Source organism: Nothobranchius furzeri, chromosome 9, assembly GCF_043380555.1.
Source record: "Nothobranchius furzeri strain GRZ-AD chromosome 9, NfurGRZ-RIMD1, whole genome shotgun sequence".
NCBI lineage: Eukaryota > Metazoa > Chordata > Actinopteri > Cyprinodontiformes > Nothobranchiidae > Nothobranchius > Nothobranchius furzeri.
Genome location: NC_091749.1, coordinates 59,155,511 through 59,177,086, shown reverse-complemented (window position 1 = coordinate 59,177,086; position 21,576 = coordinate 59,155,511).

Genomic DNA, 21,576 nt, shown 5'->3' with positions numbered 1-21,576 from the left:
CTAGGATTTGACACTGTTTGCTTCAGTTTGGTTAGATCCTGAGAAAAGATCGGACACATTAGCATATTAACTTATATTATGCATAAATATCTAGGACAGGGGTGTCAAACTCACACGGAGCCGAAATGAAACTCTGGGATGGAGTCGAGGGCCAAACTTAATATTTTTGAAAAAGTGACGGCAAATTTGCACATTTTCTTTATCAATATATGCAATTTTGAACCTTTAAATTTGGAAACAAACTTGTTTCTGCATTAACACTGAATGTGGAGAAACCAAATTACACACGAGCAGGTCTGTTTGAAATAAAAGGCATCAGTGGTATTTATTACTTGTGGTATAATCAGCATTTTAAAAATCTATTCAGGATTTATGTTTTCTTGTTTATTCATTTTTCTTATTTTTTATTCTTCTTTTTTCACCTGTAATAAGTGTCATCGCTGCTGTGACATCTAGCTTTCCCCACTGAGGAACAATAAAGGGATTTTCTATTCTATTCATCTATCTGCAGCCTTTCCACTTCCTGTTTACTGTAGGTTAAATCTTTTCTCACGGGCCAACAACAAAATAAAAATATAATTTTATCTTAAATGAAAATGCAACATCTCACCTGTTAACTTTCATGTTTTGGAGCAGAAAAAGAGCATAAAACCAACATATTTAAAGCTCAGTTTGCTCCACTGGTTTACTGTGATGCTCACCTGTTCCAGCCAGATACCTGCATCATGGGGTTGATCTGAGCTGAGGAGGAGACTCCTGTTGTTTTGTTCATCTTCATCATAATAATGACAACATTAGATGACAACAGGCGCTCACATAGGTTTGTGCTGATGAACATGTCTGAGCAGCTTGACCACGTTGTTGTGTGTCGGGGAGGAAAAATAAAAACTATAGCAGCTACAGAGTCATGCTGGTTTGAGCGTGTCGCTGCTCGCTGGAGTTATATCAGCTCTGTCTGGACGTTAGCTGGAAAACTTTCTCTTTCAGTCGTGAACACATTACTGAGCGGCTAGAATCTCCGTTTCTGGGCTTCAACATCAGAAAATAGCTGAGTGAACTTGGCGCTGAGTGAGAGGAGTGTTTAGTTTGTCCGAGACAGCGGAGCTGCAGACACAGCAGACGCTGGAAAAAACACAAAGGAGGGGGCGCATCGGCTCCGCTCTAACGCCGCAAAGCATCATGGGAGTTGAAGTCTTTGCGGTAAAATTGGCCAGCGGGCCAGTTTTAATATATTTTTGATATTTATCTCGCGGGCCACATAAAAATGCTCCGCGGGCCGCATCTGGCCCGCAGGCCTTGTGTCTGACACATGTGATCTAGGATATTAATGCAATCGATAGAAGTTCATACACCAACTGTCTTGGTCTATATTTTAATCCAAAGATTAATGTTTAATTTAAGATAATTAAATTTTAGCAAAAGTGTATTTATTGAATCAGAAGCTTAAAGGAATCTTTGCTTATTCAATAACCAAATATATACACCATTCTGTGTTTCATTTAAAAGAAGAGTCAGGTTTAGAAAGTTAAGAATTTATTACTAACACTTTTAAAGATGACAATTTGAAGTGACAATTTATAAATGAAAATTTGTAACTGACAATTTGTAACAGCTTGATATTAAACTTGTTATTAAAAGCTTTACCTGTGTCTGAATGGAAATCTAAAACGAAATGTGAGGTTTGGATGCGTGAATGATATCTCAGAAGATTTCTTTCAGAGAGAGAAAGCATTCTGGGTGGAAAAACGTTGTTTTGCAGCTAACTGATGGTTTCTTAGAGAGAACAGCATCAGACGCCATCTGTCGGGAAGTGCCTACCTCACCCAGTTCAGGAGACCCTCCGTGGATCTGAGATGTCAGGTGGAGATGGTTTACTCCGGGCACGAGGTTGGTAGAGGGACCTCGGTGCGACTCAAATCGGTCCTGAGATGTCTTGGTGGGTCACAACGACTGATGAACCTATTTGCGTCTCAAAATCAATAACTCTGAAGGAGATTTTGCGTCAGCTGCTTACAGGTGCGTTTATTCGAGCAATTCTATAGGCGTGACAGAACGCTTAGTGAGGAGTCAGGCGACCGTCCCTCGTCCTCTGGTGGGTTCAAGAACTGAACTTGAGCTGCGGAGATTTGGTTTTAACCAAACCTCAGAACACGCCCTCTCAGCGTCAGAAAGCTTTTGTCATGGAGCAAAGACATGTGAGGTGGTTAACTTTTACCCTGGATTCAGTCCTGCATGAGGTGTACACGTGCCAATGACCTTCTGGTTACTGATCACACATTACTGATAATCATAAATAATAATTATTAACCCAAAGAATAATACGTCATTTCACTAATTAAATACATTTATACTGAACCATGATGATTATTTATTATGATTATTATATGATTTTAATAAACAGTAAAAACAGTTGATTAAGATTATTATTTTAAAATTATTATTTTAAAATCTTGAAGTGTCCTTCATCTTGGGACAGAACAGCAGCAGCAGACAGATAAAAGATGGTGTTTAGCAGACTGTCGTCTCCTGTGATGGATAATCTGTGAACAAACGTTACAGCTTGACCCAGCTGGGAAAGTGTGACGTTTGGGTCACAAATACAAGGCCATTCATGTCGCTACACCTGCGAGATCTTTATTGTGATTATTCAGAAGATTCTAGGATTCAATTCAGAAGATCTAGGTTCTTTGCTTTTTCAACCACACTTCATGTTACTTCAAGAAAGAGTCAGGTTTATAAAAGTAAGAATTTATTTTACAAACAAATTGAAACATGACTAATGAATTAAGCACTTACTGTGAGTGAATATAACAAAAAGTGCTGAAGGAACCTATGTGTGAATGCGATAGTCAGAGCTTCCTTATCAAAATAAGCTGAGTTCTGGTGAAAAGAATTTTGTTTGTACTAAGCTATAAAGTTGTTATCATCAAAAATACATTCAGACACAATCTCTCTGTGTTCTACCTCACCCTTTGATGACCCTCGTCGCGGATCCGGAGGTCAGAGAGTCCGGATGACCTCGGGGCACCCAGGTCCGGTAGATTGACCGCAAGCACCGACTTCTCCAGTCCAGAGTTTTCAACAGGCAGCACAGGTTGGGATCAGTTTGCGTCTCAGAAATAATTCTTAAGGAGTTTAACAATATCAGCTCTGTTCTGCAGGAATTGTTTGATGTCTCAGCTTCGTAGGTGCAAAAAGAATTTTGACGACGTGTCAAAATCTTTGATGGTTGCAGAGTTTTTGCTACAGATGGCCGGTCTGAGCAATTCTCTACAACTGTCGAATCTCTCAGCATGTTTTAGTTTTAAAGTTTAGTTGTTATGGTTTGGACAGCCAATCAGAGGCTGACAATTCCATGCTTTCGCTCTTTTTAAACACAGAAACAGTTTTGTTTACCTGTTTTGTAGCTACAGTTTTGCCGACGGCCGGCATTAGAACCACGACACAGCAAGAACACACCTAAGATGTTCAAAGAGGCTGACAAGTTTGGAGATGTTACCAAGGCAACTCAGAAACACACCCTCTCTGATACAGGATGTTCTGACTGGGTTAATACTGTGTCAGGGTTTAACTTAGCTGTACTTGTTATTGTGTGGATGCAGGTGTGGAACCTTGCAGTCAAAACATGGTGAACACATTGCAGTCTAGTAGACAAACATAACATCCATTCAGTGAGCACCGCTTAATGAAGCATTTCATTAAACTATCATTATCATAAGTAATAATAAACAAATGTTTATTTTAATGATTATCTAGATTATAAGTCATAGAAGGAGTTCATATTGATTTAGTAAATGATTCTTGAATTTAGCAATTAATTCTAGCTGGAGTTGGAGTCTTCTGGAGTCTTCTGGAGGCAGACAGATGAGACCTTGGGAGAGAAAGTTATTGTTTATGATTTAGACTTGCAGAGTCTGAATCCCAGCTGGTGTGAAGCCTGCTCATTAAAGGGAACACATGCAATGTTGATTCTCCTTTCTGACCAGATATTGAATAGATGGTGAAAGGTCAGACTGTACCCAAACTGACCATTGCTGGATGCTACATTATTGTATTAGTAGTAAGGACACTTGTTGACTCGTACGTAATGATTTATAGCGGGTTTCTCATAAATATTTCATATTTGTGGTGGAAAATTTACTAGTGCTTTTTGAAGATCCGTGACCTGTGGGCTTCTGCACAGACTTTGGTCGGTAATAAAGAAGAATTTCCTCAGGGTGAGGCTCATAGAAGCTGTTTATTTTTGACCAATGGAACCAAAGCCTGGAGACCTGAGGAGTAGCGCTGCTGGAATTGAAGCAGGTGGGTTCTGGGCTTCAAAGACCAAAAGATAATCTTTTAGAAAAAAATAATCTAAAGCCAAGCTTAGAAATGTGCCGAACATCTCCGAGTTTCTGCTCACAAAGACACCAGGCTCATCGTGTGGTTTGAACTGGTCCAGGAATGCTTTGATGCTCCTGATCTCCTAACTTTTGTTAGTTTATTTGACTGAGTTTTAATGTATAATATGTATTCCAAATGCCAGCCCTTCTTTAAAGAACTTAGGGGAAATCCTGAAGAAATAACCTTGGAGTTGAGGGCTTGAGGAGAAGCATCCGTTGATTCAGAGGCTCAGCTGCAAAGTCGTCTATAACACAGGAGGGGGAGAAGTGCCGGCCAATCGCTGGATAAATGGGAATGAAAATGGAGCCACATAAGCTCGGAAGATTTTTTTTCTAACAGACTTATATATTTTTTAATTTTCTGAGCAGAATTGTAATGTGAAAATATCGAACAGCGTATCGAGTTCTCTTTAAAATCAAATCACAAGACTTGGACGAACTTAAACACTATACTTTTGTCACTTATGTGGTGGAAATATTTGCAATCAGTTAAATAAAGTCCAATACAAAATACTCTAAGACATCTGCTCTTGGCTTGTGCTTTACATCCTTGCATCATGATGATGATAGAAGAAATGTCTACGAGAGAAAGAGCATCAGTGTGCAAAACCCAAATAACCTGGTGATAAACTGAATGTTTCCTATAAAAGGCATGCATTTCTTTTTAAATAAAGTGAATTTAATTAGAACATTATTCAAAACTGAGATGAACAAAAACAAAATAATTGGTTCCTTAAAGCAGAGCATGGCTTTTGTTGGGAGCAATTGTGTTCCTCTTGCCTGCAGAGGGTGATATTGTCCTGGACATCAGCTCATGCCATCTGAAAATAAACCCAATTGTAATGTTTTTTCTCATTTTTGTTCATGCGACAGCCATTGCACAATAAATGACTTATGCATCAAGGTAATTTAATAGTTTTCCACCTAAACTTGTCTTGTCCAGTGATGTTCTGATCCCGCTTTTGTTCACCTGCACTGTTCCTTCATACAGTCCATGCTGCAGAGGTACAAATATGCAGGGCAACTGAAGGTAGTTTTGTAATTTACCAGAACATTAAACTGTGCTTTAAAAAGTTAGAAGTATTTAACCAATCCCATTTGGTCTAAAACAGTGCAGGTGAGAAGCTGCTCAGCAGACTGTTGTATGGAAACAGTCCATAAATATGAGAAATAGTTGAGGTTGAAGAATAGGCGACGGGGGTGGGAGATGAGATAGAGGCGGTTCAGATGGCCCCCCTCCTGGCGTCGGCCGTCAGAAGGAACGAAGTAGCCATTTTGTGGCGAGTGCGGTGGTGCGGTGGAGATGAGATGGTTAACACCCTTCTGCAGTACAGCTACCCTTCTCTCTCTCTCTCCCTCTAATTTTCCCCTTCTTTCTTTTCCTTGCTCTTCGCTCAGTCGACTATGAAGACACTTCATCTTCCCTGACAGCATGACCACTGCTGCATGTTCTGATGCGTTCAGCATACCTTCATTGCATCATAAATAAATCAGAGAAATGACTTTTTCTCCCTCTTTCTCTCTTTTATTCCTCCCTCTACAATGGCTGTTATCTTGAGGAGTCACTGGAAAACAGGAGGGAAAAAAAAGTGTGCCGGTAGATTTCCTGTTTGCCTTCTCTCCTTTTCTCTCCCGTTATTAAATGTGCAGGATCATCACCCTCCAATCTCCTTTCACATTATCTCAAAGAGGTGAAATTATTTTTCCCTTCTATAATGATATTCACTTCTTGCTTTGACATTATCTGCCTTAATTTTAATTTAAATGTCATGTGTGTGAGAGGTTTTCTAAATGAATGTGTGCAAAGTAGAAAACACAAAGTTGCATAATAGAAACCATGTGGGGTCCTTTTTTTCCCTCTTTTCGAATCACGATTTGAAGGATGCATTTCGAGGAAAGATGCACAAGTAAATGTGGGTGCCTTGTTATTATTCTGCAGATCCCCAAAACGGAAAAAAATACACAAACTAACAAGCACAAATATACATTTGCTGGGCTCTAAATTACATGAGCACGCAGGGTAGTGATGGATAGATAAGAGGAAAGAGATGGGGGGTGGATTTTCAAGACCAGCTCCTGCCGTTTCAACCCCCCCCCCCCCCCCCAATCTCCCTGCACTGACTCCCAGTTACCCAGTCCCTCCACCCCTTCCATGTAATCTCCACTCCTCCATGGGTAGTCTCAAACCTTGTGTTCGTCCACCACCAACCAATTACCTGGCAACCCTGCCCTTATCCCCGGCGCAGGCGTGATGCTGCTGCATGATGGGGTTTTTGTATATTGAATTCCATCTCCTGGTGCGATAAAGGGTGTAGGAACAGGGCTCTGCCGCTGTGCTAGATAAGTGTTTCTCACTAACCGTTCCTCACCGCTTCTTCTGACACTGATTGTGGAGAAAAGAGACATTGGGGTTGGCAAGGGGGGGAGGGGGGGACCAAGATGAGACCCAATTTTCCATATGATTTTCCTCTTGTCTTCTAAACGCTGGTAAAAAGTTCACGTAAATATTCAAATGCGGAGAGAAAGCTTTCACTGGCGTCCCTTCTTCACTTTGTTGACTTACCAAACGTCACACGTTACTTTTGCGGATTGATAGTTTATCTTCATTTAGGTCGGCTGTTCAATCTACAGTGGTGACAGTTATGGGATGAGCAGCTCTATCTTTTCATCCGGCTCCGTCCCGTTCCTCTCAGTCCTATTTGTAAGCTGTCCCGAGCGGAGTCCCATGGTACCCGAGTCCTCACCCGGGTCCATCCATCTGTCTTTTGTTTGACCCTCTGCAGGGATGCGCGCTCGCCGGTCATTCTGGGGAACAATGTAAGTGATAGACCACCATTCATACATCAAACCCCCTGCGCGTTTGACAGCGCAGGACAGAAATATTGAAAATAATGACAGAGCAATATGTATCGGGGGTTAAAAATAGAGCGCTGCCGATAAGTGCTCGGAAAGTTGAAGCGAAGAGCTTTTCTGCGTGACCCACCCAACCCCGGCCCTCCCACTGTTTGAGAGGTTAATGGAAGCTGCCTTGAGCTCAGGAGAAAAAGATGTTTCCAGTTAGTTCGAATGAGTGATATTCAACTACTCGGACACTAATATGCTTCAACTGAATTTCTCCCTTTGTCAGAGGGGAGTCTGTCCTGCTATGGGTCCTCCCTCACAGCTGTGCCCTTGGCCCTCTCTGCTCAGCCAAGCCCCAAAGGTCAAGTGTGAGAGGTCAAGTTTAACCTGAAACCAGATAGAGAGGTCACCGGTGCTGCTCGGTAACACTCTGCTTGTATTGATTGAGGATTTTAGGTTATATGCAGAGGTTAGTGCAACAACTTCACATCCAATACATATTTGGATCATTTAGTGATAAACAAAAACGGCCTTGTGTTAATCTCTTTTTGCAGAGCTGTGCTAGCTGAAGCAAATGTCTGAATTTTTTTCTGTTTTGATTCAAACAAGACTTATGCAGGAAGCAGAATCTAATCAGACTGGTTAACCATGGTGTCTTTGATGTGTTCCGGCGCTTCATGCGAGCTGCAGTCTTTCTCAACTGTGTGCAAACAATCGAGAAATCCTCCTATCTGGAAACATATCAGCAAGCCGGGCTGCACACAAGGCTGCCTTATTGCTTTCACATGCTCGAAATTTAATGGAAAGTTTGTGTTGCTCTTGTGTTTTAGTTTTGTAAATTGCCTGTGGATCTGAAATCTGCTCATGTACATAAACATCTGTGTCTCTCACTTGATTTCTCACAGTCACACACACTCCCAGCGTGAGTCAGCCCACACCTGGAACAGATAAAGGGTCTTTCATGTTCGCGGGGCTATCCGGAGGTCAGCCAGTGCTGGTGTTGAGAGCTGGTTTTACTGTGAGGGAGCGAAGCTGGAGAAGACATAAAAAGAAACAATATATATCCAGGTGTTGTTGCGTAAAAGTTTGTTCTATTAGTTGCAATTTCTGATTTGATTCTTTCTTCTGCCTGTGTCGAGGCACACCCTCTGCATCGTAGCATACTCACTGACGTTGTGTCTTTGAGCAAGGAGATGAATGAACGTCTGCATGATCCCTTTTGATTACAAACAGTGTGATACATAAACAACATTTATGCAGTTTTCAAGCTGTAGTTTCAGTCTTTCTGGGTATTTATTGGAGATGGTGGGTTTCTTGTTGAACCCTTCACAAGCTGTTAAGAGTTCATGATGTGCTTTTGGTCTGCCAAGCCTCTGCTGGACTACATGATCATAAGTTACGGTTTATTTAGGACTGAACTGTTTTTACTCTGCAAAAACTCATTTCTAAAAAAGCAAAACTGACATTTTATCTTACTTTTAGTCTAGAAATATTAAAACTAGCTTAAACATCTAAAATTAGATTCTTTCACCAGTTGTAATATTTCTAACCAAGCTACTTTTTCTTGCCTAAACGGCAGATTTATTTTTTACTCAATACAAGGAATTTGGATTATATCTAAGCATATTTAACTTACTTTAAGGGTGTATTTTCCCTGGTGACAGGGGGCAGTATATACCTAAATCAGTGCAAGCAAGTGGTACTTTGTGTTTGAGTAAGACCTTACCAATAGATGGCCGTTAGGGTAAAAAATTCCTGGCAGCAAAACCTCCAGCAAGAGGACAATCATATTAGACTCTCCTTCATCACTGGTAACGAGGGAAAAGATAAATGTGTAAAACAACAATGTTTATGAATAGCAAAAGTTTTGTAACTGCTTGTTACAAATCAGTAAATGCATTTTGTCCCCACAAGCTCCCGTAGAAGGAAACACGGCATCTAATATGGTGTTGCCCAGAGACCTCGGGTGTTTCTCAATGTCAAGGCGCCTGGCCTCGCAAGACGTCACCTTGCTAGGCCAGACGCCTTGCTTTTGAGGACACTGTCCTTTCTCGGTCATAGAAAACAGTTAAATGGAACAGACTTGCATCACGTGACCGCGGTTTCCATGGCGGTCACATAACGTCACGTGACACGGGAGATAACGTTATATTTTATACGTATTAGTTTCAATAAATATATAACTAGCCTTTTACTTTTAAAATTGTGTATATATGTGTTAAACAAAATATGTAAGCGAGTTACTACCCGTTAGCCACCAAAGCTGCAACTACTAAGCAACTCACCAACCATAGCTAACTGCTTTGGATATTGAAACAAACATTTCAAATATCAGCCCGATGGCTACAATTGGTTGACTAACATTTAAACTTGAAATTTGTCCCCGAAGTAGCTGCCGGCTTCTGATCTGCCACCCTTTTGAAAATACCGCGGTGTGTCATGGGAAATTTTTGACCTAGGCTAGGCTACAAGACACCTCCCGTGTATCCTTGTTCAGCAAGCTAAACGGCTAACAAACGGAGAACAGATGCTTTGGTAGAACGTGAACAGTGGAACATGCCTTGGCGGTTCCTGATCTCAAGACATCAAGACGAGGTTCCTTGGCCTTGAGAAACACCTTTAGACCCATTCCCATGTATTTTAGACCAGATTTGATTGGTTTTATGTTAACAAGTCTCCAATATTTTTCAACACCAGGGCATCATTTAATTCATTTTCAACAACATTTTGATGGAAATTTCCAGAGATTAATGATAAAAACTACACATTGGTTCTTTGAAGTAATGGTATTTTTCTAGAAAAAAATGTATTTTCTTTGAAATGAGGCTTTAAGAAAAACTTTCTTAGAAATGAGTTTTTGCAGTACACAAAAATAAAACAAATACAAATACAATGACATCGTCGGCAGGCGCGGGACCACGGCAATAACGCTGGGCCAAAATATATTGCGTCTACTTTTTGATTCTGTTCTTTCACATTTGTTTTTGAAAGAGTTTAACAGTTTTGTTATGAACTAATTAACTGCCAGCCATTTCCTTATCAGAAAAGCCCTTTGCTGCCAGCGTTTTTCAGCGTTTTCACAGTTTTTTCTAAGAGTCAATGCCAAAACAACCAAAACAAAGAGTAGACTCACCTTTTGCATCAGGAAGAATCAGCGCATTCCGAGCGTTATCCGTTCTCTCATAATCCGTTGTTGAATTGTGATCGGCAGAAGCTTTTCAGGTTCGCGCCTCACATTTTTTGCAGCAGCGGCCCAAAACGATCTCCTAACACATGGATTTTCTGCTTCCTGATAACTTGACGTATGACGTACGTGGATGAAGATCAGCTTTAGAGTTGGGATGTTTATTCTCATGGTGTGGGGGCTCATTCCGGTGGTTTTTTTTAACACAGTAAAAAAAAAATGCAGTTGATGACTTTAGTCATCATTGGCAGTTAATGAGTTAAATGTTTGTTTCTTACTGCTTAAATGTTTTTGAATGTGGTAACGTAAATTCCGTAAGTGGTACGTTCAGCCAGTCATCTAGTGTGATGTCATCATCAGGTGCAGGACCCCGAGTCGCTCAAAAGGAAACATGGTGTCTTAAATGGCATCACCCAAAGACACAAAGCCCGCACCCTATGGACTTTAGACCTGGTTTTTATGATTATATGTTAAGAAGCTGCAAATATGTTTCAATAACTGGACATCACCGTGTTCATTTTCAACACTGTTTCAATGGATACTTCCAGAGATAAATGGTAAAAAAAATACACATTGTCTTTTTAAGGACCCATAGAAAGTAGGTGATGTTCTCTGTGAGCTGAGGTGAGCTCAGAATAGAGGAGCTGATCCTTTGCATTGAAATTCAGTTGCAGTAGCTCATGCCTTTCACTAGGAAGTCTCTTGGTTGCCTTTTTTTTGGAGGTTTTCCAGGCACATCTCACTTGTAGGACACCTCTGGGCAGTTCCAGAAATCACTAGAGGGGAATTTACAAATCTGTCCTTAGAACCGCCAGGAAGATCTAATGAATGTGACTTGGGAGTCAGTATCGTGATTTCAGCCACAAACTAATTTCCATTACAATAAGTTGCGAATGTGTAAGTGTAGCTGAATGACATCCAAGATGACATCTCATTTGCTTTAAACATCGTTAATGTGGACACAAAAAACTGGTTTTAGCCGATTTGAGAAGGTTTGTCTGGTTTCCCATGCCTTAATGTGAACATCTTAACCAAATGTGGCCCTTCTGTTCCATAGAAGGCTGAGCTGTGACACCTGGATCCCTGTAAACTTTCTATTGCAGGTGTAATTCCCTGTAAACTATCATTTACTGGCCTTTGGGAGCACACTGTCTCAGGGTGTGAGAATCAATAGGATGGTGGAAAAGGATTGGGCATGGTGTCTATGCTCAGCCTTGCTACAGCAGCTGTTAGGGTAATTCTGTAATGGCAGGGAATGTGGTTTAACCTCTATCTGAGGCGGATAAATGTTTTACAACACCACCGTTTAACCCTTCCTACCCACTGCACCCCCTTCCACCTCCAGCATGGAGGCTCTACCCAGGGACTGCCCCTTACGCTGAGCTGTATAGGGTGATGACAGTAATTTCATTGGATGTACTTGTGCATACACGGTTCACCCACTTTCCACCCATGCTGTGCACTCAAACTCTTTATACTTTATACTCAATAACCTTGCACAGACAGGCTATATGCTAAAGCGCCTCAGGCTATCTGCAACCCCCCCCCCCCCCCCCCCCCCCCCCAGTAAATTCAGAGAGGAAGCCATGTGTGAAACATGTGTTGAATCATACTAGACAGTGCATCTATAATGCAGAACATGTAAACCGCTGAATTATATAATCCTAATTTGTTGCACCTCCGAGCGGGTGATCATGTGTACCAATGAGATCGATATACATCGTCATGGGAAATGTAGATAAAGAGAAAGTAATGGGATGATAAAGGCAAAAATTCTCAAGTGTTGATTGGAATAAAGGACTACAGGCTTTTGTGTGAATGAGAGCCAGAGTGAGTGTGATGACGAGGAAATGGCTGAAGAGGAAATCCCAGCCCAGTCTGCATGACACATCAGGGCTTCAGCAGAGAAGTGATATCCATCCTGTCAGACGGATCTCATTGTGCCAGATGGAACTGCATCTCCTACAATCACTTGTGTCTGATTTATCAGATAACCAAGGAAATTCGTTTAGATCCAAAATGCACGATCGGAAATTAGACCTAGATACTGTGTGGGCAAAAAAAGAAACTGATTGAAACAACCCCCTTCTCTCTCACTCTCTCTCTCTCTCACACACACACACACACACACACACACACACACACACACACACACACACACACACACACACACACACACACACACACACACACACACACACACGCACACGCACACGCATGGAGTTCTTCCTATGGAGGTGGTGATAAGTGCTGATCTCAGTGACACCATTAATGGAAAACGTATTTAGATTAAGAAAAAAAAAGATATTCAGCAACGTTGTAATTAACTCGACTTTCTCAATTTCTTTGACCCATCTGTTGATTCTCTCCCAAGAGAAGGCTGCTAATGGTCAGGTCGTGGCTGGAAACGGACCTTTGGAAGTTCAGACCCTTCTTTTTCCTTCCTGTTCTCACATCTGGTCTCGCAGATGCATGGCACCGTCGCATAAGTGTTGGTTGATGGGCTACTTGGATGGGTTCATCATGAAGTCTTGATTCTGCCAAAATGTTTATTCGTCTTTTTTTATTGTAAGTTTTTAGATTTCCTTTTATGGTCACTGTCATTCATGGACACACTCATCATCTATCAAAGCACACGGCTTTACTTGCTATATAAGCAAATGCAGAATACCCCTGTTCATCTTTTGCCAGGACTGGACTGAGTAAACTACCGTCACAGTAGAGGTACAATTTTTGAGAAAACATTTCATTACAATTCCAGCTTTTTCTGTAAGTGCTTGAACAAAAGGCAGATGTACTTCATCCCTTGGCTTTGCAAATTGCATCTTCAGACCTACTCTGTCAGTCAGAGCAGCACTTTCACCATTTCTTATAGTAAATATTCAAAGCCACGGCCCCTCAGCTCCTGTGATGATTTACTTCTAAATATTCGTGTTTTGCATTAAGAAAGGCCTAATGGTAGAAATTCAATTTAAAATCCAAAACTGTGTTTTTAAAAATGCAAGATTGCTTTAAATTTGTGTTGGTGACTTAATAGCAAGCAATTTACTTCCAAGTGAGTAACAGGTCCTCTATGTTAGAGTAGCCTATAAATGATGAACCAAACTCTGACCTTTTGTGGTTTTTCATGGGTAAAACAACTGATTTTATATTGTTAGAAATGGGATTTGAGACACGGTGAATTCATTTCAGTGCAATCTGCTAGTGTACAGCTAGGTCTAACTGATTGGGGGATGTCAGGTGGATTGTGGAGCGAGGGCTTGCAGAGGAATGAGCAGGTGGACATGGACTGCAAGCTGTGAATCTATCTGGCATTAATTCATAGTCTGGATATTTCCATTACATCCTGAAACGCGAGTGTTGCTCAGACATTCTTCTGAACAAAAACTTTAGCAGCTCAGGCTTGTGTTAGCAGTAGTTCTACGTTGCCTGAGCAGTGTTTTTTGCTAGCATTAGTAGTAGCTTAAGCTAGCATTAGTAAATGTTTGGGCAGCGTTAGCAATAGGTCAGACAAGCATTACTGTGATTAGCATTATCGAGACTGACGTTTATTAATTGCCGACACTGACAAACAACCCTGCAGCAGTCTAGCACTAACAACGAACCAATACTAACACGAGCAAACTGATTCTAAATAAAACACGACAACAGTCCACGTTGTTTGACTAAAAATGACTTTTACTTACAAGTCCAGTAGCAACAAAGCCAGGTCACAATGAGTCCGTCATTTCATAGCCTCCTTTAACTTTCTCAAATGAGTGTTTATAGCTCTTTGCTTCTCCTCCAAAGACATTACTCTCTAACTTTTACCTTCAGGTGCCACCATGATGCCTTGTATTTTTTTTATTGATGGTCAGCAAACTGAAAAACCCAACTGCTAGCCTTTAAATTAACAACTGGCACAGAAAATAGCTCACAGCTATGCAGGTAAAGCGCGCTCCCTAGGGCACCTACCCACGCCACAAAACTGTTAAGTGCTGTTTCTGGTAAGCAGAGGGCTGCAGAGTGCTGTCCCATGTGAAGTTGGTAAAGTTTCTACCAACACAATCACTGAACTCCACCTTTAAAGGAATTGGTTAAAGTGTTAAAAACTGCTTACTGTCTCTTTAAAATGGGTTGGGACACGCACATATAAGGTGCTGTGTCCAAGCTAATGATGTGTTACACCAGAACTGTTTATCTTTTCTGTTATTATAAATACCATAAGTGCAAGCGCCTCGTGATTTTTATCTTGAGAGGCGCTATAGCAATGATACTTTCTTCTTCTTCCTCTTCAAAGAATAAAAAGCTAGCATCAGCTACTAGCTTACAACACCAAAATGGTACTCGCTCACTCACATTCTCACATTTAGAGACAAATTAGAGACACAAATTAACCTGAACATGCATGTTTTTATCTTGTGGTACGAATCCAGAGAACTGAAAAAAATCAATGCGTGCTAACTTTGTACAGAAAGTCTACAGCCAGTCTTCAGCCCTGCAGTCGTCTCGCTGGAAGACAACAGCCAGTGTGTTTATATGCACATCTAAGTTGATCTAGGTCGATCTAAATAAGAAACTGGGAGCTTTTGCCCTAGTTTACATGTACATTATAGGAAACTGAGCTTTCAAATGAAGTTCGTTCCACTCCAGTACAGTAAGTGACGACATGCACCCTTTCGTGTTGGCACACTTCCGGTTAGCTTATAGCAACAGAAATGGTAAACAAACGCTGGCAGGAGTGAAGCAGACGAAGTTAACACGGCATATGCAAAATGGCCAAAGGAGTGGACAACTACAACGCTGCAGCACAGCTTATTTGCTATGAACTGTACTGTTTGATGGTGTTACTTGCGTTTATATTGTGGCTTCTGCGGTCTTATCACTTCTGGAAGTTAGCAGTATTAGCTCAGTGGAGCCGTTTACATGCAGATGCATTTGTTTTCCTACCACATTATCTGACTACTTCAGCACGATTAGAACCAAGACTAACACGTTTACACGCATAAAAAAATATATGTCCGTCTATTTAGGGCCATAGTTTGGTTTTCTGATGCGCATGTAAACTCACTGAGTGCTACCAATCAACTGCACTACTATGCAGCCCCCTTACCTCATTCAATCATTATTTTCTAAAAAAAAAAAAAGAAAAAGAAAAAGCAGACAACAAAAACATATCATTTAAATTTAGATGTGACGCTTGATCACTCGACTACAAATCCAAACAGTTTGCTGCAAAATATTTGATAATCCTGTTATTCTGATGTGTTTTCAATAGAGGCCCCATTACCGCCAGTCTCTTCTCCAGGTTTCCACCAGTTTTAAGCATTAAAGGCAAGCTGGAAAAACACTGATCATAAAATAAAGAATGGGGCCTTGCTCAAGGGAAGAAACGGTGCATCACTATGAGTGTGCATGGGAGGGGCAGGGAAAGTGGCTGTGGGTGGGGCTTCTGTTTATGTGTTGTGATGGGTGTGTGTGTGTGTGTGTGTGTGTGTGGAGGGTGGGGGGGGGGGGATGGCAGCAGAGATGAGAAAATTAGATTCAGTTTTTTCTTTTTATGGGTGAAAGCAGAAAGAACAGAGGCCAGTTACGGGCTTCAATAATGGCACCTTACTCTATTTTATAAAAGTACTGATGAAAGAAAATGAATTTTCTTTCCCACTGTATTTTCTTTTTGTGTTTATGCGTTTGCATTTCTGTGTGCTCCTCTGTCTGTCTGTCTTGGGCTAATCCCCCCTCCCCGCTCTCCTTTTTTGTCTGCCAGATCCTGAAGGTTATATCATGTCTGGACATCTAATCAGGCCAAGTCTTCAGGCTGAATATGTTGTGCTCTCCATCATCAAACCCTATAGCATTTATGCTGAACCTGCCATTATACATTCAGGTTTTTGTCCAATCTCTGCAGCACATCCTGCTGTGATAAACACAACCTTGGGAAAGTAGAAGGTTGAAGAACAACAGTCCCATTTTTACTGAGCTTGCTTGCAGCCTGAGTTCAGCACATGCAGAGCTATTGTACATCTAACTCTAATTGGTGTCTCATGAACATTTAGGCTAAAGCTTTGAAATGCAGGTTTCTTTTTAAAAAGAAGACATAAAGGTAAGGTGTTGAATCACCATGGGATGCTAGGAAGGCTTGATTCTACAGTTTACTGCAATTCTGTTGGAAGATTTAAAAACATCAAACTATGAAGAGAAATGCAGATAATTTTTGTGTTTTAGCATCTCATTATTGGTTTCAATGAAGTTCAGAACATTTATTTAACTACTTTTTGGCTCAGCTCTGGACTCCATTCTTTTGTTGGAGACAACAGCATTGCTGCTTTGGAAGGAGAACATTTTTAGTCCATTAAATGATTTCATTTGTCTTTGCAGGGAGGGCATTTGTTTGGCACGTAGCAGCTCTTAATTACAATCATCAGCCACCACCTCTATACATGCGTCTGGTTTAGTCTGAAAGTAATGGATTTGATGAGGAGACTTTGTGCTGTTTGAGTGGAAATGTTTAGATGATCTCATGAATAAAACCAGAAAAATCGTGAAAGATTGGAAGTTAACTGTTTTACAGTCTTTAGTCTCTCTGAAAAAGAAAAAAAAATTGCATGTATTGCAAATTTTAACTCAGTGGTTCAGATTTCTTCTTTCTCTTTAATTGGAGATATTTTGATTTGAAACGAGCAAAAAGCAAAACACATAAACTGAGAGATCACGGACAGTCTAACAAATATCTTAACCCAAAAAGTATTTTTTCATCTTAAAATCGTCACTAATAAAATATAAAAATTAGACATTTTTGCAAGGTAAATGGATTTGTAGCTTATTTGCTTCCAAGCCTCTGTCTTTCTTTGAGTGCAACTTGCAACCAAGAAATCGAGCAAGAATGACAACAAGTAACCAGGCAAAGCTACTAATTGTGATATTTAGACTATTTTCAGGAGGGGGTTCTTGTCTCTGATCATCCTCCTTTGCAGCAGTGAGGCGGCAGTACCTACGCCTGACCAGTAGATGGCGAACCTCACTCAGGATTTCCTGCTTCCTGCTCACTGAGCCTTGCTTGCTCACCCATGACTTGTGAGAGTGCTTTGTGGGTAGGCCTCCCTAACCTATCCCCCCCCCCCCCCCCCCGCCCATCCTTCCAAACTCCTTACCCCTCCCCATCCACAGCCTCAACAACCCTCTGAGCACCCCCTTCCATCTTTGCCATCTCCCTCATCTTCCCCCCTCCCTCTCCATCCAGAGGGCAGAGTCACTGAGGTGGCAGTTCTAACAAGCTGCTGGGGACCACACTGCTCAAATGAGGCAAATCAAAGAGAAAAGGGGGAGTGGGATAGGTAGCGCCATGAACCCCCTGCAGAGAACAACCACTCTGATGAACATGAAATGAATTTGTATTGCTCGACATGATGAGCCCAAGGATAAGCCCGCGCTCAGTCGACATCTATACCGTAACATCCGTCAGACACTAACAGATTGACACAAAAAAGGACCTATAGAGGTGAACAGCTCGTGTGTTGCTTTGAACACTGGAGGGTTTTCAAATCGTCAGATATTAAACACGTGTTTGTTGCTAGATCCTTTTGTCTTTAGTGAAAATCAAACGTAAACAGATGGACATCATCGTACGGTGCATGTGTTTGTAATGATCTAGGATTAATGAATGTGAATGAATAAAGAAGCACACAGGTATCCTTTCCTGTCTTTCTGTGATCTTCCTCTCTTCTGCCTCCTCTCTTCATTCTCCCTGTCCCATCTCCACTTTTCTATCGTTTTTCAGCCTCCTGCTTTGCTGCTGGATTGTCTCCTTGGGGTTTCTGAGGTCCGTGACCAAACGCCATCAGCTTCTCTCCACATAAATAACCACAGATTCACATAAAAATCATGTAGATAAACAATATCTGGCCGTCCCGCATCCAGCACATTTGGGCCCGTCACTTCCTTAACACACGTTCAAAAAATGTCACCATGGAAGTCCACACACGCACGCACACAGGTGTGCGAGCAGATACCCTCATGTGGCATCTGCTCATTTCCTTTAACTCGCACAGATGCAGGGCTTCATGGTTGCCTTCAAGCCAGAAAACAAGGAAATGCAGAGAGACCGTGTTATCATTTCTGTTCACAAATGCTCTTGATGTGGAAGAAGAGCCACAGAAATTGCTCATCCAAGAGAGAGGAATAGGAAATGTGTAGAATAATGGTGATGCCTCAGCTGTTTTGCTCCTTTTTTCCTGGTCCGTGCTCAGATTGAACCGAGATTGCACGGTGGTTGTAAAATTTAAAGGAAAAATGTAATTCACACAGCAGAAGGTATCAGAAATAGCTGCTTCTTTTCTTATCTCCCTCTCGGTGTTTTTAAGGTCTCTGTAAACTCGAGGAATTGAACCGTCAGTGCAGTGGCGTTACTGTTTTTCCTGTGAGATGCTCTTTTTATTCACTTCTATTTGAGAGAACCACAGTTCTCTAAAAGCAAAGGAACCTGCTAGCGTAATCTGCTTTTCTAAAATAAAGGCGCACATCTCCTTAGCTGTGAATGCTTTGCAGCATTTAATGCAAAACTCTGGCAGATTTGGGAGTTCTCAGAAGATTGGATTGCTATAAAGGTTCCTCTTGGTTTTATACTTCCACATGTATGATTTGAGTAAATGACCTGATTTGCAGAAATGGTTTTTCTTTTGTTCAAAGAGAATTTGAGCAGATGGGCCATGTTGCACTTTGTCTTCATCTTGCGAAGCCACTGCTGGATCTGAGGATTTCAGAGAGCTCCGAACCTCACACGTGATCTTTTTTCCCCAAACAGGAGGCGAGTTATGATGAATGGTAGTTTTTCCAAAAGCCTGATTTTTATTTCAGGTTGTCCAGTTTACTTCTGTTCTCTCGACACGCACCATCCCATTAGGTGTGATGCACCTCTATCCTGCACCAAGAGTTTTATCTTCGCAGCACAAACTCGTACATTCAGTCATTAGCAAGGAATTATTTAGAAAAGCGGAGCAGGACAAGCACATTGTTGACTGTGAACCCATTTGAAAAGTTATTTCCTCCCTGCTTTTGTGAACATTGTCTCTAGACTGGATGCTGGAGGTGTTTTTATTTTTATTTTTATTTTTTTTGGTTTTCCTGAGTGGACACAATAAAAGCAATTTCTCCACAAAGCCACTCAAACATGGAGTGATCGGACAAAAGGGGATTGGAGGAAAATCTGGGCCACAGCAGAATCCATGCTGCCCCTCTGCTAACCTCCGCTCAGACAAACACAGCAGCCATTTCCTGCATCAGCCCCTCGAGCCCCTCGCCACTTGCTGAAGAAACAATTCAGACGACTGAAGCACAGGTGTGACATCTGCCATTTTACCCTCCCCACAATGTGGTGAAACAGCATTTTATCTTAAGTTTCCCCACCATGTTTAAATGACCTACGCATGAAGATCGTTTTAAGGTGATTTGAATAAAAACATCATATAATTTACCTTTTGTTAAGGTGTGTGTTTTTATTTCACATCTTCAACCAAAAGCCTAGAAAATAATATTATAATAAAATTGTATGATTTTGATTTAAATAATCTGATAAAATATGCTTTTAGAAATAATATTTTGATTGTCCTTGTTTCTAATTATTTACAGTATAATGAAACACTTTTATTTTGTAGCAGAGGGACACGGTGTGCTTTTATGTATGAATGCATCTGGTAGGAATCAGTCAACCTGCTGAGGGAGCTGAACGTCAGAGAGGCTGTTGTGCTTTAGCTGTGTCTGAACTGCAGAAGTCACAACCCGAACCGGCTAAATCTCTGGCGTGTCGCGGAAAATCAAGCATGGAATCCTTACTTTGCTGCACAAACCGGAGAAACGCATCAAAATAATGCTTCAAATTCTACTGATGTCCCTTCAAAATGTTATATTTTCATGTTTTACACAAAGGGCTAATTATGTTTAGCTTAATTCAAATACAGGCATCTCAATTAGAATAAAAACATATTGTGTACAAATACATTCATATTTTACACTTCCTGTAATGAGTGCATTGACGTAAATTCCCATTTTAAAAAGGAAAAAGATTTTTTTAAACCGTGAGTACGTCCTGCTCTCCTCGTTCCTCGGCCGCTCTGGTTGCCATGAATCTTGTCACTCATATTTTTCATCAGCTCGTGTCCGTGGAGCGTGGTTGCGACTCCTGGAGATGGCCACTGAAGCGAACGCAACGGCCAGACAGCGAGTCACAAAGCAAACACACACACACACACACACACATACACATACACACACACACACACACACACACACACGCTCCTTCAGAACACACACGTGTGAAATAAAACATGGCAGTGATCTTCAAACGTCTGTGGTGAACACAAACCAGCGTTTGGGTTGATTTGACTGAAACGGGAACGTTTGACACAAACACAAATTTGCACGGACTTCCTTTTTTTCCGCCATCAAAACATTTTGTAAGGCATGCAGGAATCGGGTAAGAGGAAAGTCATGTTCTCTTGTGAACGCCGCTGAAGGGAGCAGAAAACAAGCGAGCGGAGTGTGTTCTGAAATGTTTCCTCCAGGTTCTATTCTCAGATGGCGGGGGCCATCTGATGGTTCTCCACTCTGCATCTGGGCTCTGCTGCCTGTCAGCTCCACTGTGGTTGTGTTCATGTGTGAGCCATGTTTCTTTGGGTGCACCCCCCCCCCCCCCCCTCTTCTGCCTCCTGGATTCTTTGTTCTTTCAACCTGAAACTGACATAGTTTTCCTGCTTATGCTCATGGCTGGAATGATGGAAAAAACGGGAGATCTCCCTCCATCTTCAAAAAAGAGTGATGGCCTTTCAGACAGCTGTCATTTACCATTAATCTTTCCCCAACTGACTCGGCTTCTTCATGTGTTTTGTTACACACACATTACATTTTTCTTCCTTTTCATGGTTAGTTTAAAGCATATTTTAGATCTTTTGCCATCATCCCACAAATGTCTCAGTGAACAGCCTAATCGCTTGTTCTTCAGGCCCTAATTGGGATTAAATTGCTCTAATTACTTCATTATCTCATACATGATTAGGATAATTAGCCGAGTGTTAAATACCGTGACTTTTTCCCTGTAAAACAGGATGAATTCCCCCTGATTAGTTAATGAGATTAATTATTCTCACTGATACATCAGGTGTAATTGTGCAAATTCCCACCTGCAATTCCACTTTTCAC